The 16,286-nt window shown below is 45.2% G+C and overlaps 1 protein-coding gene across 2 annotated transcripts in view; it reads left to right on the top strand.

The window, feature by feature from the left end:
* ANKRD6 (ankyrin repeat domain 6) overlaps window positions 1-16,286 on the top strand; it is a 116,097-nt gene that overhangs the window by 58,837 nt on the left and 40,974 nt on the right. For both annotated transcript variants that reach the window (XM_048049517.2, XM_066994538.1), the window contains exon 2: window positions 10,320-10,474. The gene's annotated coding sequence lies outside the window, so the exon portion shown is untranslated. The remainder of the gene's footprint in view (window positions 1-10,319; window positions 10,475-16,286) is intronic.

The raw sequence follows: 16,286 nt of genomic DNA, 5'->3' as shown, positions 1-16,286 counted from the left end.
TTTCCATCTTGTGAAGCGTTGTACGAACAGGAACATAACAGCCAACGTTTGTGTTAGCTGCAAGAATTCCTTAAAAGTGTGACTAATTAGCGATGACTTAAGTTTTACAGCAAGGATAAAAGGAGCCGAACACGGGTCTTGTTAAGTTAATCTTCTTATGCAGTCTGCGAACTGAGTTAGTTTAGGTTCACTGTTACTCCGTTTTGTGTTGTCAGTGGTTAATGTTTGGGTGGAACACACTGTAAAAGAAAATCCAGATTTATGCTGTGAGGAGAAAAAAAGATGGTTTGAACAATTTTTGTTATGTTGTAGCTTGAATTAGGATCAGCGTGGTGTTTGGATTAAAAACCCAAATCAAATTTTGTTCTGTTTTGTTCAGCCGAACTTGTTTTTCCTCAGACATGCTGAGGGCCAGCCCTGACCCCTCAGGCGGTGCAGGTCTGCGCATCCAGCAGCACGTCTGTGGTAACAGGGAGAACATGCAGGATAAAATGTTTGTGTTTTGCCCTGTCAAACCTTGTAAACTGGTCGTGAAGCTCACAGGTCTTAGCTCCTTTTCTGAGTTCATTCCTGGACAGGCTGTGGGGAAACAGGTCCTGCTGGAGAGCCCTGCTGCCCAGGCACGGCCCAGGACTCGAGGTTCCCTCTTCAGCTGTGGTGGTGTTGGGGTCTTCCCGCTGTGCACAACAAGAGCTTTCTGGTATCAAGACTGGATGTGTCGAAGCAGAAGCTGGAGAGCCTGGGGCTTACTGCAAGCACCTTTGGGCCCAGCAACCGCAGTTCTTGCTGCTTTACTTGGGTTAGGACTGTCCTGAGCGTCAATGAAGCGACCTTCATGTTTGCATTAGGCCTTTGGGACACGAACATGGTTCCATGACTCTGATTCTTCTGCTATTGCCTGATTATCAGCACCGAATGTTTTTTGCACTTATTTAAGTGATTCCTAGAGGGTCAGAGTCCGTGCTCTGCCTTGCTTGCAGAAATAATAGATGAAGAAATGCGAACAAGGATTTTAAAGCATAACATCTAAACTCACAGCGGATATTTTAAGGAGCTGCTGGATCTTCACTCCACATTAAAAAGGAAAGAAAAGAAAAATCAGTCAGTCATAACAATCATAACCTGACTTTGTTATTGATAGTGAAGTTTCTTGATATTCAAAGAGGACTTCTGCATTTCCTTACAGGAAAATAAATGCCCAAAATGCATCTTGAAGAGCACTGGGAAAAGGTTTTCCTTCAAGAGAAGGATATGGAAAAGGGAAGGAGCGATGTATAGCAGTTTTATTCTACTTTAAGCAATACTGCTTTTTTTTTTTTCCCCAATTTTTCCTTTTAACGAGAAAAAGTGCATTTGTGATTTTTAGAAAAGGAAGGAGTGGGAGCAGTGGGACAAAGACAAGAGGCTTAATTTCAGCAAATGTAAGGGTAGCAGTATTAATATCCCATGAGATTCATAAGGATTTTGTGAAAGGAAGAATGGTTTCCAAACAAAACAGTTTCAGTTTTTGCCTTTGTGTGCCTTTGTGTTTTGCCTTCAGTTTTTGCCAGTGTGAGACCAGAAAACAAACAAACAGGTAAGTTGTGGTAAGTGCAGCTATGGCAACAGCTCTAAAAGGGGATGAGATGAGCTCTGGAGGTCTCTCCCAAATATCCATTTCCTTGAGCCTAGCTTTAGGCTACATCTTTCTGTACATAATCATGAACGTGGCTATTGATATTCTAGCTGTAGTTTAGACACAGTTTATTAATTTAGTTCTTTAAATCTCAATATTTTTAATTATAATGAAACAGGTATATTTGCAAGACTGAAATGAAACGTCTTGCATATCTGAAAGTTCTTGCTTTGAAAAGAGGACTCTTGAGTAAGCAGTGCTGGTGAAACTGGTTGTCTGCAGTCTGCTTTATGCCTGCCCCTACAGCCCTCACTGCTGCTTTGGGGAACGTCTGAGCTCCAGGGGTGCCTCTGAAGGGAGGTGGCTTTTCCTTAAGTACAAATGTTTGACTGGTAATTTGAATCTATACTATGTTTTCATAATAAATATAAAAATAGAAACCATATGAAACTTAAGAACACAGAATAAATTAACTTGTAGAATAGTGAATTCATTTTAACTCTGGATAAAGAAGCAAATAGTGAGTTCGTGTAAAATAAAATTAGAAGAATAAAAAAAAACATGAATAAGATGATCAGAAATACTGTTGGTACCTACATATCTACTGAAACTGGCCTGAGGTGAAGGTCAACTCTAGTCTGAGAGGTAAGCACTATGCTTCTTCAGCTGAGATCCTCCCTTGTAATATATTTTGCTTTTAGGTAGTTTATTACGTGGTGATTTGGATTGCTTGGGTAAAAAAAGCTTTGAACTTCTCTTAGCTGCTTAGCAAGTGTAATATTTTTCTCCTGCTGATATTTGAATGTGTTTTCATATTATTTCAAATAGTAATGTTTTAAACCTCTATGCCATTCAGACGCTTTCTTTTTGTCTATGAGTTTTCTCTCCATCTGTTAAAAAAGCCTTCCAAAAACATAAATAGCGCTTGTAGGTGGAGAATGGTTAAACTTGTCATAAATTAATTCTGCTTCTCTTTGAACTTTACAATAACTTAAAGTTATTCTTACACAAATTACTGTTGCCACTTCCCATTTTCCAGCCAGTTTCTCATGATAGACAAATGAAAAAGCAATTATAACGTAGTCAGCAAAACAGTAGAAAAAGGTCAAGACACAGACATAACTAATGGTTTGTTTTCTGACATCTTTCTGTATTATCATGTTTTTCTACTTAATCCCATCTGATCTGAATACATTGGGGAAAAAAGGATAGGCAAAGCAGCTGAATTACGTAGAGATGTTAATTAGTAGGAAGGAGGGACAGTAAGGTCTTAAAACAGCATTTTCTAACTGAAGTCACAGAACTGGCATTTCAGCAATGATTTCTGCTTCAGAGATCAAGAGAGATTATTTATTCTTAGCAGTGTTCTGTCTGCAGCTCTCAGAAATTCAAGCAGGCCAAGTGACTTTGATCATTTGCAAACACTGCTGAAAAAGCACTGGAAGTGTACTGAGCCCCAAGGGTTCGTTTCCAGCCTGTGAAGCCACCAACTCCCATGCAGACTATTTGGTCTCCTTTCTAACTCAACTCTAAGGGGAGGGGATGACCACTGCTCCAGTTTTGCTTAACAAAAAAGTTCACTTGAAAATACATCACTCTTTCAAAACAAAACAGTAACATCAAAAACATGCTACACAGACAGTGACATTTTTTGTAATATGCAGGATAGTTTTCTGAAACATGTCTAGTGTTAGGGTCATACACTCTTTTGCAGCCTTTCTTTCACCTGCATGTGATAATAGTGAGACATGGTTAGTCCAGAAGACCAACTTCCAGCACTGGCCTGAAGTAGATACGTAGTGAAAGTACAAAAATTGGTAAAGCATGGAAAAATGTATTTTGCTCATTCTTCCTTTTTACTGTTTTCTAATATCTGCAGCAAATAAATCTAAGAACATTTTCTTGAAAAATATTTTTACTTAACATGTGTGTTTTTTTCTGGTAGTAAAACCTTGATCTTCCGCCTACAATAAAGTCAGAGACATTTGGTAGAAAGGGCAAAGCTCAGGTCTCAGACACTGAAACCTCCTGGGTTTTCAGCGACAGGGGTGTTCAAGATGAGTTTCAGTTGCCCGCACTAGACAGTCTGCCTCACAACATTCTTTGTCACGAAAGATAGCAGCCTTTGATATAGAAACTTTTAATAGTGCTCTCCCTAATATTTGCCCTGTTTATATGGATAGCTCACGGACTGCTGTCACTTACGGAAATATACTGCCAAAGGTTTCCGTTCTGTTGGGCATACAGCTCTCCCTGTTGGTTACAGACGGATGCCTTTGCTGAGCCCAACAGAAATAGGGACTCGGTGTTGATAAAAGCTGTTGTTTGGTACTTGACGTGTGAGGGCTGACTTGGTCCTTCATATCCCCTGATGGGCAGCAAACCTTGGGCAGCCAGGTCTTTTGGGGCCTTCTCAGACTCACGTAGCCAAAGAAGGGATGCAGCTGGTTTCTGTTGTCAGCAATAGAAAAGACAAAATTGTGTCAGATGCTAGGCAATGTGTGGCGGCCCTGTAGTCCGAAACTGGTTGTTCTCCACAGTCTGGGAAGATGAGCACCCTGTTCAGTAGAAGCTGGTCATTTAAACATCCCACAAACAGGTGATCATCTGCCATCAAATGTACGTCCTGACCACTCCCAAATAAGCAGCTAATTCTTTAACTGTATTTCTCTTTGCTAGAATATAAGGCAAAGAACTGGTCATCAACTCTCATCATCCTAATCAAAATATGGAAAAATTATTTTTGTTAACAGTGTAAGCTGACTACACTGCCTCTGTGGGTGTAGGGGGAAACAGAAGCTTAATTTATAAGGAAAACTCAGTTCACTGTCATATTGACTCCAGAAAGACAGGGGTGGCAGCCTGGCCGTGGCATCCTTTTTCTTTGTGATCCAGCCTCTTAGACCCTACCAGAGCTGCTGGCAAAAGTGGATGAAATCTGCAGTTAGCCAAGCAACTGTGAAGTTGATATATTAATTTATCTGACGTGCAAAGTCTAAGCTGTTATTACCTGAGAGCACCTTCCTTTTTCCATCCCCGCATACTGTTCTGGTGCCAGACGGAGGGGTTGGTGGAGGGGTCTTACTGAGATAACTTCAAAATTCATCCTTTTTTAGGCTCCCAAGGTGGCAGCGCTGCAGCAATGTGTCGAGGAACTCCTTTGTGGTGTGCTCTGTTGTCCTGCGGTATGTGGGGGTTCGCTCTCATCACTGTGAATAACAGCAACAACAAAAAGCCCTCAGGACTGAAACGTGGTGTTGTTAGCAGGGCTGATTCCCACTCTTGCAGGACATCGTCCTCGAGGCTGGGTACCTGGACTTCCCTGAGTCAGAGCTCTGTGGCCCACAGAGCACTGCTTTGCCTGGGTGCCTGCCAGCTCTCGGCATGGCAGCAGCCCGTGTCCCGCCGGGTGCGATGTTGGATGTCAAGGCTGCTTGCCTCTTTCCACACGTCACATGCCAGCTATTTGCTCCGTCTGCTGCAAATGGGGGACTTAGGGCTTCTGGTGGTCTCAGTGAGGCATCGTCCAGCGGCAACCTCTGCTCTTCACCCTCCTGTTGATGGAGTACTTCCCGATTCCCCACCCCACTGTTAAATGGCACGCCGGTAAGCTGTTCTGCGCTACGCTGCTCTAATCACGTCCAGATTTGATGCCAGCTTTAGCAAAGTGCTCCTGCAGTTGTTACTAAGACTCTTAATCCCCAGCTATTGAAAAGCAATTACTCTTTCAGAGTTGCCAAGAGCAAGTGGGTGAGGAAAAACAAGCCCTAAGATAAGTAATTTCATGGTTTGGGTGGTTTTTAAGGCTTTTTTTTTTCCCAAAAAATGTGTTACATCTATCGCCAGCCCTGGTACTTCAGTGCCCAGCTTCAGCTTTCTGTATGGAAAGTAAACTGGTGAGAGGAGGCAGGGGAGCAGCTCTCTTTATGCTTGTCAGGGCATGTGTGGATTCTCAAAATGAAGATGTCACGGGTGCATGCACTCCTGCAATTAACCTGGTAAATAAGCAGTATTCTCGAGAGAGCTGCAGGTACTCCGGGGTAACCGTTTCTTACCCCAGCTTATGACGGGGGGGTAGTGTCTGAGACAGCAAGAAGTTCTTGCTCCTTGAATTTCAGAGTAGCAGTTTCTTCTCACCTTTTTTCAGCTCCAGTATTACAGCCCTACAGCAAAAATAGTAATAAATAAAGCATTCTTTGCATAAGGCTGCAATAACCTGGAATAGTGGGCAATGCTTCTCAGTCTTAGCAAGTTCAGGGCTATAATATAGTTCTTCGTATTCAGTGTATCTGCATAAAGACGTGGTTTGCTTAGGCTTAGTTCTGGCTGCCTCAACATCTTGCAAATGATAATCTATTGTTTTTCTTCTTACAAAATTTTTATGAAGCACAAACATAGGTTGTGACGGAATGCATATAATTTTTCACTTTCGGGAGTTACCTCAGGTTTGGTTTTTTTGAGTCCTCAGTGTCCTCCCCTCCCCTTATATTCCAGTGTTTCCAGTGGCTCCATTAATACATACTTCCCTCCATCAGCAATAGGGTCCTCATCTTCAGACACTGGTTGCATAATTTATTTCTGCATGTCGTGGAAGTGCTGCAGGTGACCGATGGCAAACAGCTAGCTGCACCAGGGACTGAAACTTGGAGCTGCGTAGGGGAGAAATCCTGGTGAGGTGACCGTCCTTCCCGACACGTCGCCGCAGTGCCCGGGGTGCCATCCCACGGGCAGCTGCTGCTCTTCTCCTGGCTGGTGCCAGGCTCTGTTCTGTGGTGAGCTGCCGGGGACAGCCCTGCCTGCAGGGAGACAGCAATCAAGCCTTCTTAAGAGTCTTCTCCACGTTATATCAAAACAGCCTGTGTTTGAGTATGGAATGTGACGGGGTTTGAACGCAGTCTTCTCCTTGAGCATTTCTTCTGCCTTAAGGTTGGTTATGTACTGCTGCAGAAAGCGTTCCTGATATCAAAGCGGTTCTCTGCATCAAACATAAATTAAAAAAAGAGAGATTTTTGTAGTTGGGTTGGAGCTCAGATGTACTCTGGAACAACAGATATTTCACATCGCGATTGGCCCGGTCCAGGTGTAAACAAGCTAGTGTCAGGTGGAGCATGATCTATTAATTCTTACTTTCAATCCAGTAGACTTCATAACTGATCCTGCTTCTTAGTGAACTGTCATAGATTTTTCTATAGCTAATGTGAAACAGAGCAGAACAGATTTTTTTTTTTGTCTGCTGTCTTTTCCCTTGCTGTCTTCTTTAAAAAAAAAAAAAAGGTACTGAGGGGAACTTGTGTTAAATTCAGTGTGACTCCTTGAAATAGCTGTATATGGCTACAACACCAGACCTTCCTACGCGCTGAGGTGGATTTGCTGCTGGATGCACTCTTTGATGATTCCCGTTGCAGATGAGCAAGATTAAAAACACACCAGGGAATCAGCCACACTGAAGAACTGGTGGCTGATTTTAAACTCTGTTTCTTGAACTTGCCAGTCTCTTTAAGGTAGGGGCTGTCCTCGCCACATGATGGTTACTTCTGTGCAGGAGTGACCGATAGGAGGAAGATATGAAGATCTTTTTTCTCTCCCTTGGATCACTGTAGACCCCTGGGCAGCATGAGGCTGTAGTTGGATGAGCACTGTAAGCTGTCACTGAAAGAAGCCATTGCATTGTTGCTGGGCCCCACCTAGTAATTCTCACGTTTGTGTTGTCTTCTCCAGCTATTTGCACAGCTCAGGGTGGATCAGCTCAGGGAGTTTGATTAGTCTTAAAATCTTAAGTGTTTAATTCCTTTACCACAGACTTTTTCAAGTGCGATCACTTTCCCTGTCCAGGTCATCATGCAGTCACAGAAGTGCGAGTGCCATTGGGAAAAAAGGCAGTGCAGGTATGGGAACAAACGAAGTTTGTGAGGAAGATGCCACTGTGGCCATCAGCATAAGCTGAAGGCATTGAGGGAACTGCACCAGGGCTGGGCTTTGTTTGTGCGACTGTTTCACCTAACTGGATGGTTTGTCTGGAGGAGGCTGTCCAGGTGGTGTTGGCTGCCCTGATGCCTGACATGCCATATAAAAATGGCTTCATTCCTGCTCTTGTAGTGTCACAACATGTTTTCCCTATGAAATACTACTTCTGTGTGTGTGTGTAAGAGATGAGAAAGTTTGTGATTGTGGGCTTGCCTTTCTGTAGCATGGCAGTGGGCTTCAAAAAGGGGAGTCCTCAGTATGGACATTGAGGTTTAGAGGTGATAACTGGGCACATCACTTTCCTTTATTGCATGCTGTGTTTTAACAGCAGCCCAGTCTCTGGCAGATCCTTTGCCTACACCTCAGGGATTTGAGGAGGAGAGGAAAAGTCCATTTCCTTTTTGGTGAAGTGACAGCTTGGCAGCTGCTCTTTTGCCTTGGGGAGCTGCTGCAACGTGGTCCTTTATAGATCTGTGGAGCTGCCATGTAGCAAGGGACCGTGCTGCCTGTCCACACTGGGACAGAAAACCACAGCGAGCCATCAGCCCTTCCACCCCATGTGCCAGCTTGCTCAGAGCGGGCAGCAGCAAAGCTCTCCCCCAGAAACCCAAAGGGATCCAGCAGAGGAGCCAGCCATGCCCAGTCCTCTTGAGCCTGTAAGTCGTGGTTGGAGAAGGAGCAAGTTTCTCTTGGCAGAGAGCAGAAGGAAGGGGTGTATGTGAAGACACAGAGCATCAGTGCTAGAAGAAAGCACAGGCTGCCATGTTTTCTTCCTTTTCCCTGCCCCGGGAAAGTTTGGCATGTGTGCTAGCGGTGTGTGTGCGTGCCTTCCTGTGAAGGACAGGGCCAGAGTGTGCAGGAGGGTCTGCCTGGGCTTCTTGGAGGTTCTGAGTGTCGTCACAAGCTGTTCACCAGGTGGCGTTTGAGGTTTGCTTGCCTCAGAAACTGAATTTATGACCCACTGTGGTGGTTTTACTCAGGTGGGCAGCTGAGCTCCACCACAACTGCTCTCTCACTCCACCTCCTCAAAGGGAAAGGGGGAGAAAATACGATGGAAAGGGCTCAAGAGTTGAGATAAGGACAGGGAGATCACTCAACAATTACCGTCATGGGCAAAACAGACTCAGCATAAGGAGATTAATATAATTTATTGCCTATCACTAGCAGACCAACAGGAAATTAAAAGCAAACTAAAAACACCTTCCCCCCATCCACCCTCTTCCACCTCCTCCCCCTGAGCAGTGCAGGGGAACAGGGAATGGGGGCTGCGGTCAGTCCCTGACATTTCATCCCCGCCGCTCTTTCACGGTCACTCTCTGCCCCTGCTCCACGCGGGGTCCCTCCCACGGGATGCCGTCCTGCCCGAACTGAGCCTGCGGGGGCTGCCCACAGGCAGCAGCTCTTCAAGCACTGCTCCCACACGGCTCCGTACCACGGGGTCCATCCCCCAGGAGCAAACTGCTCCAGCACGGGTCCCCCACGGGTGGCAGCTCCCCCCAGACCCCCTGCTCCTGCGTGGGCTCCTCTCCACGGGCTGCAGCTCCGGCCCGGGGCCTGCTCCTGCGGGGGCTCTCCATGGGCCGCAGCCTCCTCCAGGCCACATCCACCTGCTCCACCGGGGGCTCCTCCACGGGCTGCAGCGTGGAGATCTGCTCCGTGTGGGACCCATGGGCTGCAGGGGGACAGCCTGCTCCACCAGGGGCCTCTCCACAGGCCGCAGGGGAACTGCTGCTGCGTGCCTGGAGCACCTCCTGCCCTCCTTCAGTGACCTTGGGGGCTGCAGGGCTGGTGCTCACTCCTCTCTCCCAGCTGCTGTCATGCAGCAGGTTTTTTCCCTTCCTTCAATCTGCTCTCCCAGAGGCCCACCCAGCGTCGCTCCCTGTCTTGGCTCTGGCCAGCAGCAGGTCCCTTTTGGAGTTGGCTGGAGCTGGCTCTGATCTGACATGGGGCAGCTGCTGGGCTCTGCTCACAGAGGCCACCCCTGCTGCCCCCCTGCTACCAAGCCCTTGCCACATAAACCCATACACCTAGGGGTAGTAGAGACCTGTTTGCTTTGGCAGTGTAGGCCTGTAAGTTTTCTCATCTATTCTTTTTCCCAGCAGCTCACAAATACTGCTAAAAAGGTAGTCTCTCTGGAGGTGAGACTTCAGAAAGGATGTAATGACAGGTATAGCAACAAAGAAAGCAGAAAAAGCAGCAAGAAAGGGGAGCTAGTAAAAGTATTTATGTAAAGAGAACAAGGGAAGGATCACAGGCTGAAAATGGAAACCTCAGCAGATACCCCTGATGAGTTCCTGTAGCCAGCGAAAAGTCTGCTCAGTCACGTCCATCTAGGTGCCCTGGCTGACATGGGATATCTGAACTGGGGTGGCAGCACAATGTCGTGGAGAATGGTATGAGAGAAAGAGAAGCAGAACGAGTCCTTTTCCCCGATTTCATTTGTCACGCGCTTTCTGGGAAGTTACGAAGGTGTCTGTCTCATTTTCCCTGCTTGTGTAATCATGCAGCTCTCACTGCTTGGCGTTTTCAAAGATCAGTCAGTGGGAACCAAACTGGCAAGCCGTGGTTTGAACTTGTCTTGTTTGTAGTGGGAAGTGCCTGTGAAAACTTCGGGAGGAAATGACTGCTTTTGCCCAGGTGTATTCAGGCAGCCGTATGTTGCAGAAAGCAGTGGTGTTAAGTTTCCTTACTCCGCAGTCTGCTTTGACACTCCATTTATTATGTGTTTCTCCTCATGCAGAAGCAGTGTGCCGTACCGTGGTGCAGAGACTCGCTGTTGCTGTCGGTGCAGGAAAAGACTGAAGTTGGCATCTCTCTTATCCCCAGCCAGAGGCTGCCCTGAAAGACAGTTGTAAAATGTTCATCAGAAAAAAACTGAATGACAGATCCCTGAGAGTGAGTAAAAAAGCAAATCTACTTTTTTTTTGAATGTTTTGTCTAAAATGCTTAAAAGTAATGCCATGCAGAAATTTATTTTGAAATGCACTGAAGTTCCTGGGTAAATAACAGAATGAGAAGAGCTCCAAGTTCTACACGAGGAGCCAAGTTACTGTATTTACGTCACATTGCTATGTTCTTTGAAGCGTGCAGTCCTTGCTGCCGCCTCTGCTGTCTGTTTACACCCCTGCTACTGCAGGTCTGAGGTTCAACGTTAGTAAAATAAAGTGTTGTACCAAAATGGGATTTTCCTAAGGAAGGCACCTAAGAAAAACTGGTTTGTCAGGCAAAAAGGTCAGCTGGGAGGGAGCAGCTCTGGGGCTGATATGAAGGCTCCACGGGACAATAACCAGGCAGCTGTATCAGGAAAGGAGATGTCATGTTTAGTGGGCCATGTTCACTGCTCCAGCAGGGAAGCTGTGCTGCTAGAAGACAGCTGAGCTGCCTTCTCCAGGACACAGGCAAACAACCAAAGTTTCTGATGGCAGTAAGACAGAAAGTATCTTCGGGATGTTTGCAGTTTTTCTCGGTGATCTTCAGTTACTTTTTTGATTTTGAGTAGTGAATGCATGTTCTGAAACCCTTTGCAAAGCACATTCTTAGATTGTAGCTCTCTCTGAGCCTTTAAGAGGTGAACTTGCAGACCCCAAGGACTGCCTATTCAGCAGGATGTTACAGAGTATGAGGAGGTGGCTGGGGAGGTTGGAGGGCAAAGACTCCAGTTTTCAGATCACGCCCATGTGTTTGGACCTGGATACCACTCCTACCCCTCCACAGCCGAAAGAGGTCTGCCTGTGGAGCTCATCCCTGGAGACTCATCACCTGTGCTCAGCCTGGGCCAGGCTGGGAAAAAAAAAACACATGAGGTTCAGAGGCTGGCTGCACACTCCCCAGCACAGGGAGCTTCCTTTCGTGGAGTGCTTGACAAGCTGTTTGTCTGAGGTATATACATTATAGGTTATTAACTTTTTATGCCTGATAATTTCGTGCTCCTGCAGAAGGGGGAGCTTTCCGCATGCTAACCTGTTTTGTTGTTTCTGGGAAGTAAGGCCTTGGCAAGGTAGTCTTGATGCTGGAGGATGAGCTGGGCTTGTGGAAGCAGCTCCAGAAGCAGCTTAGGGTTCAGCAAATAAAACACTGAGAGCATGGTGTGACTGCTAATGCCCATGCAGAAGACAAGTCATTACTGAGATTTGCTGAGACTTTCTGCATCAGTTGTTTTTTACATTTTATTTCAATATGAGTGTTTTAATTCTAAATAAATCACAGTGATTTACTGTTGACAGGAGATGTCATGGTGCAGTCAGGCAGGCACAGTCCTCTAGCAAACTGCAGAAAGCTGAGTGCTTCTCACGGATATTGTGGGGAGGACTCATCTAATCTAGCTTGAGATGTTTATAGTGCTGTATCCAAGATGATGTTTAATGAGGTAAGTAATTTCAGAATGTGATTCATCTGACAGTTGAAATATACTTTAGGATGGCATGAATTATGTCTTTTGTTGGCCTGAAGTTGGAAAAGTCAGTGGTAGGTGTCTGCCCAGTGAACCCTTTAAGTTTGGTGTTGTAGTGTCGTCTAGAGTGCCTCTGAGTTTTGGGGAGGCTTGAAAATTTGTATTCTGTTGTCTGTGATCAGAACAGAGAGTGGTAACAAAAAGCTCCTCAGTCTTTTTGTTTTCTTCTGTTGTCATGAATCTGAGATTCAGCTGCAGTAATCTATGACTGTCTCTGGAGGAAGATTATTTAATATAATGGAGGTGATAAGTTTTGAACTTTCTGAATTTTTGAAACACAAATTTTAGCTCTATGGTAAAACTTGCACGTGAGCTTCTGTCTTAAAAGTGTAGTCCATGCCATACAACCTATAAAATAAGAATTTACAAAAATGTGACTGTTTTTTGGATGGATCACAGAGGAGTCTGAACGTTTCTGGCTTTTAATCTTTTTGTAAAGATTTTCCAAATTTCACTGAAGCTGGAGTGGACCTGATTGTTTCTTACATTTATTTGGAGAAACCTTCTTTATAGAAGAGGTGATAGAAGGAAAGTAAGAGAGTGATCCAGACTGCCTAGGTGGGTGGTGGGCATGGTCTGGATATTGCTTTTGGAGCTCTGAACGTATGAAAAGAAGCAGAAGACAACAAAGAAGGTAGCAGGGAAACCACAGAGAAGAATGCCGATGATGCTGAGAAAAAACCTTGAGTGTGCTCCAGGGTGATGTACTGCAGGAGTGTGCTCGCACTGGAGATGCTGTCCTGCTGTTTGAGTCTCTCTGGTGCAAATCTCTTAACTTCCCTGATCTCATCCCAAGATAAACCATTTGAAGTGCAAGTTTAACGAATTGGTGTGTCTGTGGGGCAAACTATTCTGTGTGTAATGCGCGCCCTGCTATTTTATATATTTTTCTCTTCTCTGTATGAAGAAATAATTTCCTTTTCTTGTGGTGTAAGCCTTAAAACAATAAGCACGTGTACAATTTTAAGCATGTGATTTGTTTCAGTGGCTTCAAGTGGCTATAGGTAAATTAGGTAGAACTGTCTGTTTGTCCCTTATGAGCTGTTGCCAGCCTTCTCGGTAGTTACCACAGGGTTGTACAGGGGTCCTGGCAAGGGTGCTAAACATCTGCTCAAGAGCAAATCCCCAGCAAACAGTGAAAACGTGGCTAGGTGATTAGGAAACGGCATTATCCTGGTGACGCTTTTGTGTTACCACGCTGGGTTAGACTGTGAAGACAATTAAAACTGCCTTTGACAGATCGTATAAGCGGTCAGGGCACCTGATTCATAAAATTTGTAATGGCCCTACTTACACTAATTATCGGCGAAGCAGAGCAGATATGTAAGATCTATTACATTGATTGCAACAGGAATAATGCAGTACTCATTGGCATCGGTGTTTTATACGAAAAATTAATAGTGCAGTTCAGCTGTTGTTTCAGAATGTGTTTCCGCTTGGTGGTGAGTCTTCACCTGTGTAATACTGACATTCTACTACTGTGTTTGCTGCTGAAATTGTAGGGGATTTTGGTTGCTAGAGTTCATAAAGCATTATTAGCTAAGGCAAACTTGGGCGTTCTGGAGGTGGTTCATGCGTGGTAGCTGTGGTTTGTTTAAAAGGTACTGACAACGATGCAATTTTCTGGACCTGTTCAAGAGAGTACCCAGCATTCAAAGGAGCAACATTAACCTTCTCCACGGCAGCCCCTTCAGGTGTAGCAACTGGGTGAGAAATCAAGACATCTGCAGAAAACTTCTGAATTGATTTATGACCCTCTTGGAGGAAAATATTTTTAGCCCATAGTGATTGATTTTTCACAATTCACGAAGAGATTTATGAAGCAAATAATACTGGCGTATCCTTCACCATTTGTTCTGCATATACTGTCCTTGATGGATGTTATACATGAAAGGGTCAAACCCTGAGGATATTTAGTACTCATTTTGCTGACATGAACGTTAAAATCAGGGGTGCTGTACGTGGTGATAGGAAGATGTCTGCACAAATAAAATACTCTCTGTTCACCCACAACACAAATACATTTGTTGGTGTCTGAAAATGTGAAGTACATCCCCAGCAGAGGAAGATTTCCCCATGGTAAGTTACAGAGCTTCCTTCGGACATTAACTTGAGAGAGGGTGCTACCTGGAAAGTAAACTGTCGGTGCCTAAGGAGTCTTTCTCCCAGTAAAGCCTCCGTCTTTAACGTGTGACTGCCAGTGCAACTTCTGGTCTTGCCAGAGGTTTCCCAGCAGGCCAACCCCTGCACAGCTGCCTCCCACCACCTTTGCAAGCCAACAAGGAAACGAGATCGTCGATGCCATTACCATTAAGAGATCTTAGAGTTAACAGCAGCATACAGTAAGGCAGCAAAAAAAATAAAAATAAAAATCTGCTGTGATGCAAGTAACTCTTTCCAAAATTCATTATTTTCTAAAACCATGATTTTTATAAATCAGTCTTGTTTATTGCAACACACACACAGACACACACACACAAGGGTACGTGTGTTCCAACTAGATAATCTTCTGTGGGTTTTGGCTTTGCAAGTTATTACTGTTCCTGTCCCTCCTCCTTGCGCAACTACCCAGAAACGGGCCTTGAAATTGGGCCATCAGGCTCCTCACAGTTAATTAAACTTGTTTTTCTCGGTGCCTCCTCTTTCTGAAAAACAGAAGCAGTGTTTACCTGTTCGTTCACAGATTGGGTGGTGGAAGAGAAGTTAGCCTTCAGCTGTGCAGGAGGGTGGAGCGGGTACTTGAGAAGGAGAGAAGATCTGCAGGGATTTGGCCTCGCTTCTTCCCGTATCAAGGGGGTGAACTTCTGCAGGGTTGGGTGCCAAGAGCTACGCTCAAGTGGTTGTAAAAAATGATCTCTACTTCCTACAAGGTAGGGAATGACTGATTTGGCTGCAGAAGGTGGTCTGGGAGTTTGGAGTGGGCTGGGAAGTGAATTCAATCTGTATGATGCAGTTGCAAGAAGAGACAAGCCTGGCTTTGGGTCTCTGGGATGCGGAAACGGTGCTGTGGAAGTCACCAGGGGAATTATTAACTGGAGAGTCCTCTGCAAATCTTGTGTGTGGTTTTGAGTAACAAGCCTCAGAGCAAATGTAGCAGAGGGCTGGAAAAAGTGATCTAGAAGGAAAGGACGAAATAACTTTGCTGTGTTTTAATCTAGAATAAAAAGCAATGAAGGAAATGAAAGATGGTAGAGGAATAGGGACTTCCATCCATGAACAGTGACCTTCAGTGCATCATTAATGGAAACTACGACAGTAATATATTAATAAATATGCCAGAAAGAGATTAGGGTTCATTTCGGTAAAAATGAAGTGTTTTATGGGGAAAGGAGTTAATTGGGTGCAGTAATTGTCTGGGGTACAAGGCTGACAGTACTGCAGCCTTGAAATCTCTGTTTATTGCCCTTGTTTCTGTGCCATTACGTATTTCCACATATAAAAAATTTTATGGCAGTCCAATCTATTTGGTGAGTCTGCTGACGAGTGTATCACTTAATACACGTTGCCATTATTTGTCATCTATGAACATCTTTGCACTCCAATCAGAACCGGAGACCTTCCGTTCGCGTCATCGAGCATCCTGCACAGTCACGAAGCAGCAGTTTTGGCTAGCTGACTCTCAACAGCTGCAAACCTGGCATGGAAATGAGCTTGTGGTCCAAAGAGGAAAGCTTCATCCCCTTCTGGTGCTGCAGTGTAACCAAAAATACCAGGCGCCGTGAGGAGTGCACAGCATGGCAGCTTCATTCACAAAATGAGAGGACTATTTGCTACCTTTGAGCTAAACTTACAAATTGGAAAAAGTAGGATAAAGTCCCTAAAATCCACACCGTTTCAGCAGGCCTTGCAGTCAATAAAGACACTCTCCTATCAGGATCTCACCAGAGATGCTTTTAATTTACTTCCCAGTTTTTGGTGACTGTTTCCAGGCCTCTTTCAAGCCTTCTTAGGCTAGAGAAAAGAACCCCTCTGGTATGTTCAGCAGGTCTGGTGTCTACCCTGAAGCAGAGCTTCACTTGAATTGTGTGCAGCTAGTTTTAACCCATCCACACTGGTTTTGCTCAGGTGTTGCAGACAGCTTCTTGGCAGAGACGCCGGAGAATCAGCTCGTGGGTTTGGCAGTGGGAGCTGCAGCGGGAGCTGTGCTGACTCGCGGAGCTGTGCCCTGCCCCATGCAGCAGTGCATGACCTCCGCTTTCACTTCCCCGCCGGCGTTCGTTTTCTCTCGCCCATTTTCCAGGGTGTGCCGGATCCCTG

This window comes from Anser cygnoides, chromosome 3 (genome assembly GCF_040182565.1).
Source record: "Anser cygnoides isolate HZ-2024a breed goose chromosome 3, Taihu_goose_T2T_genome, whole genome shotgun sequence".
In the NCBI taxonomy this organism is placed as follows: domain Eukaryota; kingdom Metazoa; phylum Chordata; class Aves; order Anseriformes; family Anatidae; genus Anser; species Anser cygnoides.
Note: the sequence above shows the minus strand (reverse complement) of the source record. Positions and strands in the feature narration are given on the sequence as shown.